We start from the raw sequence: 11583 nt of genomic DNA on the forward strand, positions 1-11583 counted from the left end.
GGATTTCAGTGGCATTGGAGCACTGAGCCTTCTAGACCAGAGGTTCTCAATCACTGGGCCTCAGCCCGGTGCCAGTCCATGGCAGATCAGCTACCGGACCACGGCGGGTCAGCTGCCAGACCGGAAGTGGCCGCGGATCGGCAAAATGTGGCACCCCAAAGCCAGGTGGAGAGGCCACAGCTCCTTGTGCAGGGCCCACAGCAGTGCAGGGTCTGGCCCACCCCCCTGCCCCGGGGTGCAGGTATCCTTACCTGTCTGCTGGCTGGAAATTCCGGCCACAGTCAGCTGTGACTGCTGGGCTGGGGTTTGACAGGCTGTGACATAAGAACTTTGAGAACCCCTAGTCTAGACCATGGGCTGGCTTTCTTCAGTGGGTGAAGCACACCCAGACACATGTATTGTGCTGCAGAGAAGTCTTGGCTGCTGTCTGTCACTAATGGCCTTGTTGCATATTATTTAAGCAGTTCCTAGACCTCTTAACTTCCGGATTGTCCACACATTAACACTGAAACTAGTTTTACACACACTTTAGGTGGCTTAAAGTTATGCCATTCTAGGGCAGGTTTCTCTCTGATCCATGTTACTTAGCTCGTGTTCCATTAATGTGCGGCCATTTCCAACAGACGAGCTGCCCAAGTTGCAGTCCTCCAGCATCCCAGGATGCAGTGTTCCCTCCCCCACCTTCCTGTTCTGAGTGGACAAACTCTCTACCTCATGAACACTACTACCTGGGAAGAAGGGTTCTGGCACCAAGCCAACTCCCCCCCCACCTCTGGGAGTGTGACTATCCCCAGGGGTGCAACAGCAAACAGCCTGCAGAGTACATACCGGTTAGCCAAGTCACAGAGCATGGATGGGTCCAAGAGTGAGGAACAATGAGAGCAGGAAAGTGGACATTAAGGCTGGATCAGGTCCCAATGAGCTGAGGCTTCCTTCCCAGGACAGGGAGAGTAGATCTGCCAAAAGTGCCTTCCCTCACTGCTCCCCCCTCCCAACCATCCTGGAAAGCACGGCCAACACCCCTCATACCCCAATCCTAAATACCAGTTTATTAAAACATGAGACCTTCTTTAATGTACTTCCTCTTTATTTTATTTCTTTATTTTTGCTTCTTTTAATTTTATCCTGTAGTGGCTGACTTCCTTCTTTTTACCATTCCACCCCCATTTCCTTTCCACCTCCCATTTCAGTACCCAACCCTAGACCATTAACTCTCTGCCTCCCAGATTCATGTTCCCACCCCCACCCAAGCCTGTCCTGGCTCACCAGCCCTGTAGTGGCCATTCACAGCTGTAGCTTCTAGTCCTGCCTCTGCTCACCAGCCCTCTAGTGACAAGTCACAGCTAGGCAGGTGGGGGACATTTTTTCGCCTTAAGGTGTGACTGCTCCAAACTCAAGCTAGCACTAACACTGGTCAGCATTGCAGCAGCTCAAAGTGCAATGTGTAATATGGCCCTAAGTTCCTAGTGAACAGAACTGCTTTGTTATTAATTGAATTCCTGTTTTTAAATACCAAGGGGGCTCTGCAGCACAGATCAAATGAAAAGAGTGCTAAAGTTGCAAGAGAAGCAGCCGATACTTCATATCTGTATTTTTGGGGACACAAAGGTCTGTTTTTCCTTGACTGTATAGACTGGTTAATTTAACCTGTATCACTACCCCAATTACACAAATAAAACCATAGAAAAGTTCTTAGCTTTTCATTCTGGCCTGATAGTAAAACCAATACATTCCTTTAGGGATGTTTAAAGATAGAACAGATCAATGAAATAATAAATTTCCTCAATTTCCCTTAAGTAAAAACCAGATGAGCAAAGCAATAACCTTTGCCTCTGTACCTCAGGCCCCGAATACACCAGCAGCAGCAGTGGCAATGCCATCAACCTGAATCCCAGAGAAAACAGCGGATGCAAAAACAGTGGATGTGAAAACAGCGGAAACATTGGCAATTGTTCCACCTGTGCCTCCAGGGAGTGCTGTGAAGCAGCAAACAGTACAAACACCAGCAAATTCTCTGTTTCCTCCTCTGGTAAGTGGCCCTCCACTATGGAAGGGAGCCATTCATTCATTCAATATACTATCTTCCCCCAAGGTTCATAGTGTCTTACAATAAAAAGCAAGTTAAATGATAAAAACATTAAAATATTAAAATAGTATGAAACCAGCAAGTCCTCAGACAGTGTCTCAGACCTTAACCTAACTTGCTAAATGCCTACCCAAACAAGGAGGTCTTACATCACTTCCAGAAGATGTCCAGGCTTGGGCTCGGACAAGCCTCAAGGGGGAGGCAGTTCCAGAGTTGAGGAGCAACTTCTAAAAAGAACCTCCAACATGTGCACCAGGTCTGTTTTGTAACGACAGGTGGTACCTGCAGGAGGTTATTTTGGACTGACCTTAGGGATTGTGATGGAATATAAAGGAGGAGGCAATCCCTTAGGTATCTAGGGCTGAGACTGTTTTAGGGCTTTACAGGTCAAAACTGGCACCTTTGGTTGCTTCCAGAAAGCTCTTAGAAGCTAGCACAGACTCTGAAGCACAGAAGTAAATTGCTCCTGATGACCCACATCCATCAGAAGACAGGCTACCCCTGCAGCTTCTGGGTGGCCCTCTAGGGCAGCTGCCATCTATACCAGGGCTGTGACTGGAACAAATTTAACATTGGAACCCCAATCCTGACATCTGCACTGGCACTTGTAATTGTACCCAACCAAATTGGCCTTATATTTCCTGGTGTAAATTCTAAAAAGTTCCAGGCGTGTCTAACAAACTGGGAGATATAGATATTCCAAAACCCAGAGGTGATCTCATATTGGGCCATTTTCCTCAGAGGTTGTGTGTTAAAGTCTGCTTTGCCTATATGATAAAACAGCTCCTCATTCTTTACACTGCATGGCATAGTTTGCTTTTTCCACTTAACTTCTGAAAGACACAAAAGGGTGATACAGACTTCCTAAGCTGTGCACAGAACATACAGAGGGTTAAAGAATTGGCATTCAGCTGGATATTTCCACAAAAGTAGTAAAGAGGAATATGAGTGATGCTCTCATATTTGAGATTCAAAAGGATAGAAGGAGGAGCCAAAGGCCTCATTTTGTAGAAGTTAAATGATTAAGGCTATTTCATTTGAAACAAGATAAATAAAAGGGGTCATGACAGGGGCACTAAAATGAATGAATGAGACCAAACCTGTCATTCAGTTGCTCCTGTGCATTGATGATGATGAAGATAAGCACCACTGACACTTCCCCACCTCTAATCCCAGAGGTACTCAGCTGGAAAGGAATACACAATCATCTTTTGGGTGTCCCCAACTCTCAGAGGTGATACTGGGGCCTATTGAAAAATGGAAATGCCTCTGGGCCCAACCCTTAGGATGAGAAGGCAATGGCTTATTAATGCAGGAACTTGGAGACAGCTTTCAGTTAGTAAGTAAGGTATTTTCTCCATTAGTTCAGTATTGATTCCAGGAGTTAGTCCTTGTCCAACTGAGAAAGTTTTACAGTTTAAGCAAAACTAAAATAAATTACTCTTAAATCCAAATAAGTTTCCACAGGTGTCAGTAGTGGTTTGCCTGAAGTCATTTGATGTTACAGATTTAATTTCTGTCAAAGCTAGTATTTCAAAAAGCAAAGTACAACTCAAAGAAGTTCATAGAAGCAAAAAATAAACAACAAAATGTTAATTGTTGTAGTATAGGGTAAACATTTTATTGCCACTTGATTTATGAGTCTTTTGTAAAACCCACGATTGTTCCATGTTTGAACTGCATGTACCAATAGATCTTATGGTTCATGACTGGTTCTGACACACACACACACACACACACACACACACAAACACACAGAGTAATAATATTGGTTCCTCCGTTTGTGACTTAAGTAATGTATTTGTCCTAAACTCATGGAAGTAAACTCTTTTTAGCCCCACAATGTTTAAAAATAACCTTGCATTTCTATATTACATATATATTTAATACTACATAATTTAATACTATATATTATATATAAATATAATTTTTTCCTCAGGGGTTTATCTATCTAGTCAACCACCAGGTGATGGACCTTTACCCTCTTCAGTGGTCTCTCAACAGAGCTCTGAAATTGCTAATGATATCACACACAGGAAAAGAGCATCTTATCAGGTAGAACGTCATTGCACAGACAGATCTAATGGGTTGTTGGATGTGGGTAACTGTGTTCCATGTACTGAAATCTATTAAACAGGAGTCACAAGGTGGTATTGCTACATACAGTCTTGCATTTTCAGTCCTTGAAGAAATACTGTATTAGTTTTAGTTTTATGATGCATCATTTTTAGGGGGAATTATTACAAGGAGCAAGAGCTTGCTTTCTGTCCTAGTCTCTCTAATGGATCATATCTTGAGGCATTACTAACCAGCAGTTTCTGAAATGGGGCTTGCTCACATGCTGTTTGTTACCATTTTTAGTTGACAATTCATTTATATTGGGTAAATAAGCAAGTTACATTAATAATATAGAATCAAAGAATCATAGAAAATTAGTGGAAGGGACCTCAGGAGGTCATCTAGTTCAACACTTTGCTCAAAGCAGGACCATCCCCAACTACAACATCACTGCCAAGGCTTTGTCTATCTGGGTCTTAAAAACCTCCAAGAATGGAGATTCCACAAACTCTCTAGTCAACCTGTTTCAGTGCTTTACTACCCTCCTAGTGAGAAAGTTTTTCCTACCTAACTTAAACTTCACCTGCTGCAACGTGAAACCATTGTTTCTTGCTCCATCTTCTGGCACCACTGTCCACAGAGAACAGTTTATCTCCATCCTCTTTGGAGCCCCTCTTCAGGTAGCTGAAGGCTGCTATTAAATCCCCTCCCCGTCTTCTCTTATCCAGACTAAATAAGCCCAGTTCCCTCAGCCTCTCCTCACAAGTCATGTCCCCCAGTCCCCTAACCATTTTTGTTGCCCTCTGCTGGACTGTCTCCAGTTTGTCCACATCCTTTCTGTAGTGGGGGCCCCAAAACTGGACGTGGTACTCCAGATGTGGCCTCACCAATGCTGAATAGAGGGGAAGAATCACTTCCCCTCATCTGCTAGCAAAGCTTCTACTAATGCAGCCCAGTATGCTGTTAGTCCTCTTAGCTACAAGGGCACACTCTTGGCTCATGTTCAGTTTATTATCCACTGTAACCCCCAGGTCCTTTTCTGCAGAGCTGCTGCTTAGCCAGTCGATCCCCAGCCTGTACCACTGTACACTGTATACTCACATTCCTCACTGCTGATTCCTCTCCCAGTAGAAAGGAAGCCTGCAAGCCCCCTCCATTTATTACTGTTTGGCTGAAGGTTGATAATATGTTCTCCAAAAAGGTACTTAGCTCAATAGATCTGCAGTTTGTGGATTTTGTGCACTTGAACCCTGACAGATCAGATAGGATTGAATCAAACTCTGAGATATTAAAGTGTAATTCCACTAGCATCTTCCAGTGATGTCAGAGGAGATAATCTTGATGTGAACAGGGTGCCAAGCTAGGTATTGTTCTGAAAATATTTTGAAAATCTTCCAGCCCATTCGTAGCTTTCAGGAACAACCCTATGAAGGAATCTTTTTCTGTTTACTGTGTGCTCAGACTTCTTTGTTAGCTGGTGAATACCTAATTCTAAGGCTTCTTGGCAATGGTACTATCTAGACAATAGGTCTGATGACCATGTTCCATTGCTGCAATTTTCAAGGTTGCTGGGAAAGAAGCTATTAACTCTCCTCTGGGAGTATGGCAAAGATAAAGAGGATCTGAGAAGAAACAAGTTCAAACTTCATACTCTACTTTTACTCTCTGTTGGGTTTCCTTCTCACAAGACACTATTTAGGAACAAAGTCATTGCCCTTTTTTTTCCCTCTGGAGCAATAGAAAGGTCTCCAGATCAGTATCAGGTCAGCTGCTTTATTCACAGCATTTTCTTACTTATAAAAAGGAATGGTCTTTTCAGACTCAGAACATCAATAGATTTCTGTGAAGGACTTGAACAGAAACATTTATGAAAATATTCCTGCACTCAAGACAGCTCTTTCACTCTTTTATGCCATTCAATTCCTGTACTAAACTCAAACTTTTTCTAAAATATTGTAGGAACAAGAAGTGCTAGAAAACAACATGGCATTAACATTGCAGGAGAATGATTATCAACAGAAAGAAAATCATGAAGATCTGTATATGCCATTATCTGAATCCCAAGAGACTGTAAATCAAGGTATATGTAAAGTATAGAAGAATACATACATTATCCGATAGCTGGGGAGGCTAGGATCTGAACCTTTTTCCCCAGTGTGGAGCACATGGTGAGAGAAGGACCAAAGTCAATTTTAAAAAAGCACCATTTTTAAGGCAGTGTAACCAAAGCCAGATGCAAAAACCCTTCTTTATTTCCTCGCCCTTCCCTTCATGCTTCCCAAGCTGGATGGGGAGGCATTTGAAATTAACTTATTCATTTTCTTTTTCTCAGGTGATAATGAAAACAGTCCCTCTAGGCAACTTTCACTTCTCAACAAACTATTAACTACAAAAACTTCACTCTCTTCAGTAACCTCCGAACATGATTATGACACAATACAGAGGAGGAGCAGAGGATCTTTACAGGTATGAAGTCATCACCAGTACAGTCTCCAGTAGAAAAAAGATGTCATCGTGTTAGGGCTCTGGACATATTTCATGTCTAAAAGATGTGTCACAGATAATGCTCTGAGATCTCCCATCCCAGAGTTCAGAGCCTCTAATGCCTGCGACATGACAACTTGCACTTTGATTCTCAAGCTTTTGGTAAGCAACCCTCATCTAAACCCCTGAATTTGGTTAGGAGTAGATGCTCTGCTAACTTTCACTGGGCAAATGCTCCTCTGAGAGTTAGACAGATTTGAAATCCCAGGATCTGCGGCTTCTTTTTTTTCCAAAGGAAACAAGGAAGCCAGATGCTGTTTTACATGACCAACCCATGAATCCTATTTCCATGCGACTGATCTAAGGTTGGGCAGGAGAATCACTAACACAATATTGTTTCTTTTGCATGTTTTATGTGGCAGAAAGACTTAGATGCTATTGATGAAAAAGATGTGTACAGAAAGCCAAGCAAAGAATGTGAAGTGGGTAAGCACCGAGTTCTCAGTTAAAGGATAGTGTTTAATGTCACTGTAGTAATATATGATTACCAGCACTTCCAAAGTGTTACCTTTTTCTTAAGCTTCTTGCAGAGGGATTCCCGAATTGGTAGTAAGGAATAAAGAGCAATCAAGACTACCGCTCTTTTTATATCTTCCAAACATGGTATGAGGGAATTGTGCTGAAAAGGAGCCACTTCCTTCTAGACAGTTCTCTCCCTGTGCACAAGAGAGATGCATGTGCCAAACTGTCACCCATAAGACCTGGCCATTTAGGACTATATCTATGCCAAATTATTATGTCTTTTTTTTTTTATTGCCATCATTTGTAATTGTAACCTTCCGTGTGGATCAGCGCATCCATAATGGAGCAGAGGCTCAATATTCATTGGACGAAGCATTGAAGGGCCATCCACAAAGCTTTGCCATACATCTACAACTCTCTAGTGCTTTGTAAGAATAAAACATTCATGGATAAGAAATTCCTTTGCCAAGACAGTGCTTCTTGCCATACTGTCAAGGTATCCTTGAAGGGGGTAACTAAGGGCGCTGACAGACATGCAGGCCCCTACTCCAACTCATGTTACTTTACATACAGCACCAGGAGTTAGAGCACCCCTCCCCAACCCAAAATACATTCACCTATTGGGTGAGGGTGGGGATGGGGGGGGTGATTGAGTCTGCCTGCAGGAGCCCAATGAGCCTGCCTGCAGCCGAGCTGCTCCCACCCACCCGCCTCCCTCAGTACTGTGGCTGTCATCAAGAAGGGAGGAGAGAGGGGGAACAAGCTGCCAGCTGGGGTTTGCCTAGCCTGAGCTGGAGGAGGGACAAGTGGATTGTTGCCCATCCCCACACCTCAAGACAGGCAAACCCCAGTTGGCATCTCACTCCTCCTTGCCCCTCACTCCTCCCTTCCTGCTGACAGCCCCAGGGGTGGGGCTGGGCTGATGCAGCACAGCCCCCCATCACACGACAAGTTACCCCTAGGGAACACAAGTTCCCTAAGGAGATCCAAAGTGGAGCACCTTCATTTGATTTTTCATTTAATGAGGGTTAATTTGTCACATGATCAGCCACTTTAAAAGTGCTCTGCAGTCATGAATGTGCATCATGGCATGGTTGTAGACCACTTTCAGGGAGCTGATTGCATGACAACATAACTTCTGTCTGCACCCTAAGAAACCAGACCTCTTGCCACCAGATGGCCTTTTGGTGACTAATCAGCTGGGGGTTCAGGCTGGGTGCGGCACTGGATCCAAGGCTTGGAAACTGAACTGTGTGGGGTTCCACTGGCTGAGAAGTGTGTCAGATAGCAGCTCCACACCTGTGAGAGTGCCTAAGATGCCCGGACCCAAATTCCATAAGACCACAGAGGATTCAGTGATTCAGTCCAATTATAGTGGACTTGTGTCCATCCAGAGTGCCAGGTTATCACAATATGTCTGTCTGTCATGAGGATATCGGTAAACAGCTCATTTTATTTCAAAGAGGTAACTGAAACTAAAGGAGGGGAAAGGGACACAGAGAATGCCAGAGTTAACAGAAATTGCAAAGAGGTATGGTAGGGAATAGACCTGTGTTGCTACCTTATTAAGATAAACATCACTTGTGTGTTACTGCTTTCCTGTGTAATGCATTCCCCCACCTTTATTTGCACTCTGTCTGCTGATACATCCTAAGCAGGGCAAGGAAGGATTTGAAGTTATTTATTGATTTTTTTTCCAGGAGACAGCACAGTCAGTTCCTCTTGTCAACCTTCATTTCTTAATGAAACAGTTCATACAAAAACTTCAATCTCTTCAGTAACACCTGAACCTAATTACAACCAGGTCAGGGGGAAGAACAGAGGATCTTATCAGGTATTAAAAGAGGAAACTGAAAGGGTCATCATATTGAGGTGTTTAAGTAGGTTTTGTGGCTAACAGGTGTGTTGTTCAGAGATAATGTTCCAAGCATTCCCACCCCTGAGTACTGAATTTCTGATACCTGGCAAAGAAAAGCTCTCAAGCTTGAATTTTGGTAGGCTGCCTAATTCTCAAAGCCAAGTTTTCTGGGCTATTAACTTTTGTTGTGCTCAAATGTAGCCATAAATAAAGTGACTCCAGCCACAGGTGTAGCAACAGTGCTGCCATGCTGGTCAGTACTGAATCTATTTCAACATAAAGTAAAACTAAGAATTAGTTGCCATTGTCAGGTTCAACAAACAAAAAGTTAAGCTTAAATTCCCGTGTGCACCTTCAAATATCTCAACTCAAATGACCTCCAGTGAGTGAGGGCTTTTAGAAGACTTAGGTACATTTGAATATCCCAAAGCTTGTGAAGTTTGCAGTTTAGTCGCATTGCTAAAATATTCATTTTTTTCCTTTTATGTATGTTTTTGCAGAATTACACAGGCAGTATTGATAGGAACAACTTGAACAGAAATCAAAGTGAGGAATATGCACTGGGTAAGTACTGGACCATTTCTACTACAGTATGCGATTTAATATCTCTATGTCTTTAGCCATTACCGGTAGCTGGAAGTATAAAGTTAAGTTGGACAAGTCTTTATTATAAACCTGGTTAAATAGGTTTCTCAAAATACTGCCTTTAAGGCTGAAATCCTTCAGGGATTTGCTTTATTAGAAGGTGGTTTTTCTCCCTGTATTTCACCAAAAGTGATTTCTCATTTTTCAAGAACAAAGAAAAGAATGGGGGAGAAGCAATTTTGGCAGTTTTTCCACTTTGAGCCACTCTAAAGTGGTGCAGCATCTCATGCATCAGCACTCCAAAACAGTGGCAGGGCACTTTAACTAAAGCTTGTCCAATGAGCTTTAGTTAAAGTGCCGCTGCCGCCATTTTGAAGCATGGGGACACTGATACGCAAGACACAGAGGCTGGCTGAAGCACATTAATTAGCACAATCCAGCAGATTCAATTAACTGAGTTTGCTGTGATATGATGTAATTACAGCACATCAGAGCAGCTTCCCAGCCTGTCTACAGGCACCCAGAGAGTTTAGATTATGGTTTGTATAGAATGGTTTGGATAGGGATGATCTTACTTCAGGCAGAGGTTTGGACTAGATGACCTCTGGGGCTAGGGACAGACATTACACATAAACCAATTTAAGTGATCAGAAACTGGTTTAAACCTGTAACAGAAAAGAAGTTCAGTGCACATTAACCAGTTTGAGAAAAACCAGGATGAATGTAGCATCTGACTTAACAGATTTGGGTCAAACCAGTTTATACAAAGTCTTTCCCAGGCCCCTTCCTGGTTGAAGTTAAATCAGTGTCCCCTGGTACCCTGGCATGCTCTCTGGGCTGGGCAGGGCCGACCCCTTCCCTCTGCTGTCATGCTGCCGCTCTGGCAGAGACTGCACGTACAGTAGGGTCTGCCTGGCTTCCTCCTGCTCCTTTCCCCCTCACCACCTTCACCACTCTCTGCTCAAGCAGGGATCCCCCCTCCCCTCTACCTTACACAGACACCTCTCAGCATTTGCTAGCATACCACATGCTGGCTATGGACTGTGCTGTGGCAGACAGGATAAAGGCAGACAGGACTATGTCATCTTAGGGCTTTTTGGAGCTACTCAACAGGTAGTTGATAATGTCCCTCCGTTCCTTCCTTGGAAAAGCTGTTTAAGAAGAGCTTGAACTAATGGAGAGAGGCTGTTGTTTTCTTAATGGACTGATAAACATTGAGTTAGGGGTGATCAGTACTGTGTTATCAACTCCCTGCTGGGCTGCTCAGGAGCTGGGGGGTAACCCCTCCCTAATCAGAGCATCCTGCTGGGGCCTGGCCACAACCCCCCCTCAGCTCAGCACTGTGGAATGGAAGGGAGGGCTGCTCTAGCACCCTCTCGGCTTCTAGCCTGAGCCACTGCAGGCATGTGCCCGCATTTCTTCAGTCCAGAGGGGATGTCTGTCTGGTCACAAACTGGTTCAGCCTAGCCAGGTTAGACTAACCTGCAAAGATTGAATCGATTCAGGCTCAGGCTTTTTGAATCTCTGTCCCTAGCCTGGAGGTCCCTTTCAACCCTACTTCTCTATGATTCTCTCTTCATTAAAACTAGATGAGGAAAGCAAGGACACTGTTTCATTCTGTTCCTTGGACCATTCCTCCTCACAAGGAGGCACCATCAACAACAGCAATCCTGTTTACTGTGCATCTGGCAAGTGTCCTGTACAAAACACCAGCAACTATGATGGCAAGGATTTTGACTGTGAACTTAGCAAAAGCAGTAGATATGAGAACAGCAACATGTGCAATTTTTGTGACTGTACTGCCACAGAGTGCTGTGACGAAGCAAGAAGTACCAACACTAGCAAATTCCCCTTTTCTTCCTCTGGTAAGTGGCTCTCCATTGTGGAAAGTTACTATTGTCAACTATAGTTAAAGATAAATGTGTTAAATGTGTGTTAAATGTGTTCAAGTCATTAGAATCCTGACTGCAATATCCATGCCTGCACACAT

General features: G+C 43.7%; 2 long non-coding RNA genes across 2 annotated transcripts; both read left to right on the forward strand.

The window, feature by feature from the left end:
- The first annotated feature begins 4037 nt into the window (after nucleotides 1-4037).
- On the forward strand, nucleotides 4038-7115 carry LOC132249095 (uncharacterized). Its single transcript, XR_009460495.1, has 4 exons — nucleotides 4038-4141; nucleotides 6104-6224; nucleotides 6477-6610; nucleotides 7051-7115. It is a non-coding gene; the product is annotated as an uncharacterized LOC132249095 (long non-coding RNA).
- A 1740-nt stretch (nucleotides 7116-8855) lies between these two features.
- Nucleotides 8856-11452, forward strand: LOC132249096 (uncharacterized). Its single transcript, XR_009460496.1, has 3 exons — nucleotides 8856-8984; nucleotides 9509-9572; nucleotides 11183-11452. It is a non-coding gene; the product is annotated as an uncharacterized LOC132249096 (long non-coding RNA).
- Nucleotides 11453-11583: the final 131 nt, after the last annotated feature.

The sequence above is a fragment of the Alligator mississippiensis genome, chromosome 3, assembly GCF_030867095.1.
Source record: "Alligator mississippiensis isolate rAllMis1 chromosome 3, rAllMis1, whole genome shotgun sequence".
NCBI lineage: Eukaryota > Metazoa > Chordata > Crocodylia > Alligatoridae > Alligator > Alligator mississippiensis.